At 35.5% G+C, this 6,000-nt stretch overlaps 1 protein-coding gene across 4 annotated transcripts in view; it reads left to right on the top strand.

The window, feature by feature from the left end:
• Syt1 (synaptotagmin 1) overlaps window positions 1–6,000 on the top strand; it is a 556,957-nt gene that overhangs the window by 242,493 nt on the left and 308,464 nt on the right. The gene's annotated exons all lie outside the window — the stretch shown is intronic.

Raw genomic sequence — 6,000 nt, forward strand, 5'->3', positions numbered from 1 at the left:
TTTTTTCGATGGTCATTCTAAATGGGTGAATATTAGCTACTGACAGCTAGAATACCAATGCTCTGATTAAGTATCAGAGATTGGTCAAAAAAGGACATTGAAAATGGATTCTATATTCATTGCACAATATGTGTTATAAGACTTAAATACGTGAGATATATGCATACACACTATTAAAGGTAAGTTTAACTAATGGCTATATCATCACTGAGCTCCAATGAATTGACCATTGTAGACGATTTGCATTTGCAGTGTCCAGTGATCTCATACTAAGTGTCTATCTGGACATCTCAAAATGTTGTCAGTAAGAATGATTTCAGGATGTGTAACACAGAGCTCCAGGTGTTCTGAATTACTGAGTCAACACACAGTGAACATGCATGGGGGTACAAGAGAGAAATCCATGATCAGGGACTTCTATATATTGGAGTCAAGATGGTCATAAGGGTAAGGACTACCAATCACATTAACTCTATGTCTACTTGACCATCAACCCAGTGATGTCATGGGGAATTCTATAAAATTCCAGCTCTCAATTAGAGAATTAGCACATGTGCCACTCAAATACTACTTTGTGCATTCAGACTGGGAACCTCTTATTTGAAAAAAAAAAAAAAAACTTCACTAGAAGATTGTGAAGATTTTGCCTTGCACAATTAAAATATGATCCCAATTTCATTTATTTTATTTTATTCAACAAAATAAAAGTTCAGGAGACTTGTAAAATAGCTCAGTTGGTAAAGTGCTTATTGTGCAAGGATGAGGAACTGAGTTTGGAACCCCAGCACCTACATAAAACTCCAGGTACAAGCCAGGTGTGGTGGCTCATGCCTTTAATCCCAGGACTTGGAGGGCAGAAGCAGGCAGATCTCTGTGAGTTCAAGGCCAGCCTGGTCTACATAGTTAGTTCTAGGCTAGCTGGGACTACAGGGAGACCCTGTCTCAAAAAAACCAAAAAAAAAAAAAAAATCCAGGTACAGGGCTGGAGAGATGGCTCAGCGGTCAAGAACACTGACTACTCTTGCAGAAGACCTGGGTTCAAATCCCAGCGCACACATGGCAGCTAACAACTGTCTGTAACTCCAGTTCCATGGGATCTGACAGTCTCTTCTGTCCTGCGTGGGCATTGCACGGCACAGGTGCATTTACTTACATGCAGGCATAACACTCATACACATAAAAAAATAAAAATAAAATATTTTTAAAAAAGGAATCCAGGTACAATGGTGCACTCCAGTATTCGAGGTTCTGGGGAGGAAAGAGAAAAGGGGTTTGCTGGATGGCCAACTCTCACTGAATCCATGAGCTTCAGGTTCCGTGAGAGACATTGTCTCAGCGGCTATGAACCGCTATGAACCATCCTTAACTCCATCAGTTCCAGGGGAATCCGAAGCCCTCTTCTGACCTCTGCGCATTGCACGACACGGGTGCACTCGCATATATACAGGCAATACACGAATACGCATAAAATAAAAATAATAAATAAATAAAAATAAGGTGGAAAGCAAGTGAGGAAGTCACCTGACATCCGCTCCTGGCTAACGAACGCATGAATGTACATGAAAGCTCCGGGGTTTTCTGGGCCTACCTTCCACTGAAAACAGACAAATGGCACTTGACACTTCATTGTCGTCCTTTAGAACTTCAGCTCCATCACCAAACCTAATTTGGGGTATTTTCCTTCCAAAGTGAGCAAACAGATAAGCTACGACAAATATAATCTTATTCTTCATCTTATATTCAAAAAATGAACAGTGGCGTCCTTCACAGTAGCTTTCTGGAAAATATGTGGCTAATCTGCTTAATACTGTTTTTGTGCTTGGCATAAAACTAGTTCGAAGAGATATAGAGAGGAAAGGCAGCTTTCTTTGCGTTATAAATTGTGGCTATAATAGCCAATAATGTTTACAGAGAAGAGCTTTGAAACCGATGTATGTATCATACCTGAGTTTGCCACTTAGCAGCTATGGGAAGGAAGGCAATCTCTGTAATATTTCTAAAGCTCAGGACATTAGAAGTTTTTATTAATGACTACCTTTTATAATCCTTGCTTAGCTTGGCTATCCTTCAGACTAAAATGATGGGACTGAACTTGGAAGGAACTGAATGGAAAGGACAGAGACAGAGATATATAGAAAATTAAACATAGATAAAAGAGGAAATACAGACCTCAGTGCCTTACTCAAGTACAAAAGTGAACAATAATCACTGTGCCTCTCAGTGATGAGGAAAAATGATGGTGACCCTGTTCAAAACCTAATCAAGTACTCCCTAAGTAATGAAAAGGAAAAACATGAAAGTCAGAGTAGGCCAATTTGGAATAAAAATCTTTGTGCAAATTTTTTAAAGTTAGAGTTTGAAAAAAGAAATGAAGCCAAGGTATATATTCCCCCATGAACAGACCAGAATTCAGGACAGAAAGCTAACTAGAATTCTGGATTTGGTAGTATTCTGTGTCTGTAGATTGCAAATGTAATACATCAGAAATCATCTGTTATTCTTGAATTTGGAGGTTCCAGTCACACCAGCAATTTTCTGCCACTCTTTCCAATAACAAGTCCACCTTCTGATTTCATTGTTACTAAATTGTCTCAAATCCCGCATACTGTTTTTCTTGTTGCCAAGCGTCAAACCCAAATTCACCTCCATTTTAAGTGGGAAAGTTTTAAAACAACATTGCGTATATGTAAACTGAATAATTATATCTTCCTTTACCTGAAAAATATAAAAGCATGGAAAAAATAATAAATCATTTTCCTCAATCAGTGTGAGTAATTCAGGTCTACCAACGCATGTCTGAATTGCCGTAAAAGAAAAAGAGACCTGACAATTTCCACTTGATTGTAAGATGTATAGCATCATCAAAATGACAAAGCAAATGCTGTGGAACATTTTTCTGAATGTTGAAAGAATTGACTGGGTATTCAGCAGGAGCTAAACGAAAATGTCAGGGTAACGAAGAAGATTTTGCACTTTAGCATATTCTGATGATTGGTACATAGCAAGATTTGATTGTGACTTCAAGAAAATAGGAACTTGAACTTTCAAAGATATTGCCTGATTAGAATGATCTCTTATTTTACATTCAAAATTTTATTGAATATATACATTGGAGGAACACATAACAAACTGAATGTTGATCCTCCATTTATCACATTTCAATACTGAATCTGCATTTTTCTAAATTTATTTCTAATTGAATATAAGCTTATTTAAAGCTTTACACAAATACCAATCAATAAGGAACAAGGGTTCAATGAGTGGGTTTCACTTGTCTCTTGGAGACTGTTTCAACTAAGGTAACTGACAAGATCTAGGCAGCAGGGGAGGCAGGGTTGGAAAAAATGGGAAGATGTTTGTGGAAATGTAGAAGTTTTCAATTATAAACTGAGCATGCTTGTGCATGCCTGTAATCCCAGTACGCAAGAGGTGGAGGCAGTAGGATCAAAAGTTCGATGTCATCTTTAGCTCTATAACAAGTTTGAAGTCAGTCTAGGATGCATGAAACCCTGTCTCAAAACACAATTCTATTATAAAGTTCCTAAGTTCCAGGAATCTATTATATAACTTAATGAATGTATTTTATACATGAAATTTGCTGGGTATACATCTTAAATGTTCTCAACACAGAAAATAATGGTAATTTTGTGATTCTATGGTTGTGTTAACTACCTTGATTGTAATAATCATTTCATAAGGTCAAGGTATCATGTTGTACACCTTAAATAGCTGCAATTTTATTTGCTAATTATACCTCAAGAAAGGTAGAAACAAAATTAACACTGTTTTGTGACGTAGTGAGGCATTCATAAAATATCATTTAATTACTTTGTTCCAAATGCAGTTAGTTTAATCAGTACATTTATGAATTATTGGTATACCCATCTAGATAAATATGATACAGCCTTGCACTGAAGAAAAAAGACTATATGCAGATTATAAGATACTTAGGAAGAACATTGGACAGTTATAATTATTGATTTAATTATTAATTAATTATTCTTGATGAAAAAGAGTGACAGTGTTGGGAAGAAACAGTCCACTAGATGAAAGGAGCATCTTCCTTTTGATGGGAAAAGGTATCTATTAGAATATCAGCTTGTAAATGCCATGAGTTTAGTTTAGGGTCATAAGAGACAGAGTAAGGAGTGGATCCTTGCTGGTTCTTTTGATATAAGCAGGATGACTGAGACCTATGCCCTCTATAGAGGTTGATTTCTGGGCAAACAGAATAGTAACAAGAATAATTAAAATAAGTGCCTAATTAAAAGCTTTCATTTTGTGAATTTGAAGAAGCACAGCAAAGTGGCAAGCCTTTGCTTTGACTCACACCATTGTTCCAAAGCCCAAAAGGACAGCTCGAGATAGCTTTTACTTTAGAATATCTAAAAGGAAGAAGCTGGGTTGCGTTCAGCTTGCACTGGGAAAAAAAAATACATGTCCATGTTAAGAATAAATGGTGAATTTTCTCTTTAACCTTGGGACAGAGAAAGCACTTAATTTTCCATTATCATAAAAATAAACATCTCATTTCAGTTAGTGCTGTCTATAGAGATCTTAATTATCTACCAAATACCTTTCTCACACATTCCGAGCATAACAGTATTATATGATTGGTATTTCAATCATCCTACTTTCCCAAACGATGGTAAAAAGCAAGGGAAAGTTAAGTAGTTTGCCCAAAATCCATCTAATTTCAGTAGTTGAGGCTGGCCCTGGAACTCAAACATACCACGTCCAAAGCCACCTGTTGACCATCACCTCATATGCCAGTGCTGACGAGGAGCAATACAACAGGGTTGAATCTCAAAATGAGCTCTAGTTTCCTTTTCTCCATATTTCCCATTATTATAATACAGTTTCCTAAGTGTCTGATGATATGATACTCTAATGGCATTTTAGTTGATTCCAATGAGCACTGTACTACCCTTATAATTTTCATTCTTCATACATTTTCCAAAGCAGTTTTTGGTAGTATTTCTTTTGGCCAACAATCTGTTGCTTTCATTTAAACAGAATAAAGTCATTAAATAGAGTTACTTCATATAAATATAAATCTCTTATATTTAGAAAAAATATTTTTATATGTTTTTCACTAATTATAATGACAACTGATTGATATTTTCAAATATTTCCTCTTTTACACATTAAAATTGATTTTTCTCTCTATTTTTAATTCTCCTGATATTACATGCCTAGCAAATAAGAAAAATAAGCTATGTCCACTTGTTAATGTTTGAAAGGTGATGATAGTCATTGATTTGATTCATGTCCTTGCTTTTTGCAAAATATTATCCCTTTACCTCCACAGATATAAATTAATAATAATAATAATAGCAGTTAGATGTAACAGATGTGCTTTTTATCATTCCATGAACTGATATGTTTTAGGTGTAGTGCTTGGGATTAATGTGGACTTAGAAATTTATATTCATTTTCTTATAGCTAGCTAATAAAATAACTACCATTATGTATAATTATATAAAAGTTCTGTGTCCCAGAGAAGTTAACTTTCACAAGTCATAAATTAGCAGTTATAAAATCTGGTTCCAAATCCAGGGCTGCCTGTCTCTTAACACTATTTTTTCAACTATGTCACCTTTCCACCTCCAATATACCTTTAAAAATATTGAAAAATAAAATTTTAAATATAAAAGATAAAATCTTAGGTAGGGGTTGTGGCACATGCCTTTATCCCCAGATGCAGAGGATCTCTGTGAGAATGAGGCCAGCCTGGTCTGCATACAGAGTTCCAGACCAACTGGGGCTCCAGGGAGACCCTGTCTCCAAAAAGCCAAATAAATAAATAGATGATAGATAGATAAATAGATAGATAGATAGATGATAGATGATAGATAAATAGATAGATAGATAGATAGATAGATGATAGAAGATAGATTAGACAGATAGATGATGATGACAGAAGATAGAAGATGATAGATGATAGACAGATAGATGATAGATGATAGATAGATGATAGATTAGATAGATGATAATGAC

Source organism: Nannospalax galili, unplaced genomic scaffold (genome assembly GCF_000622305.1).
Source record: "Nannospalax galili isolate Female #2095 unplaced genomic scaffold, S.galili_v1.0 scaffold390, whole genome shotgun sequence".
In the NCBI taxonomy this organism is placed as follows: Eukaryota; Metazoa; Chordata; class Mammalia; order Rodentia; family Spalacidae; genus Nannospalax; species Nannospalax galili.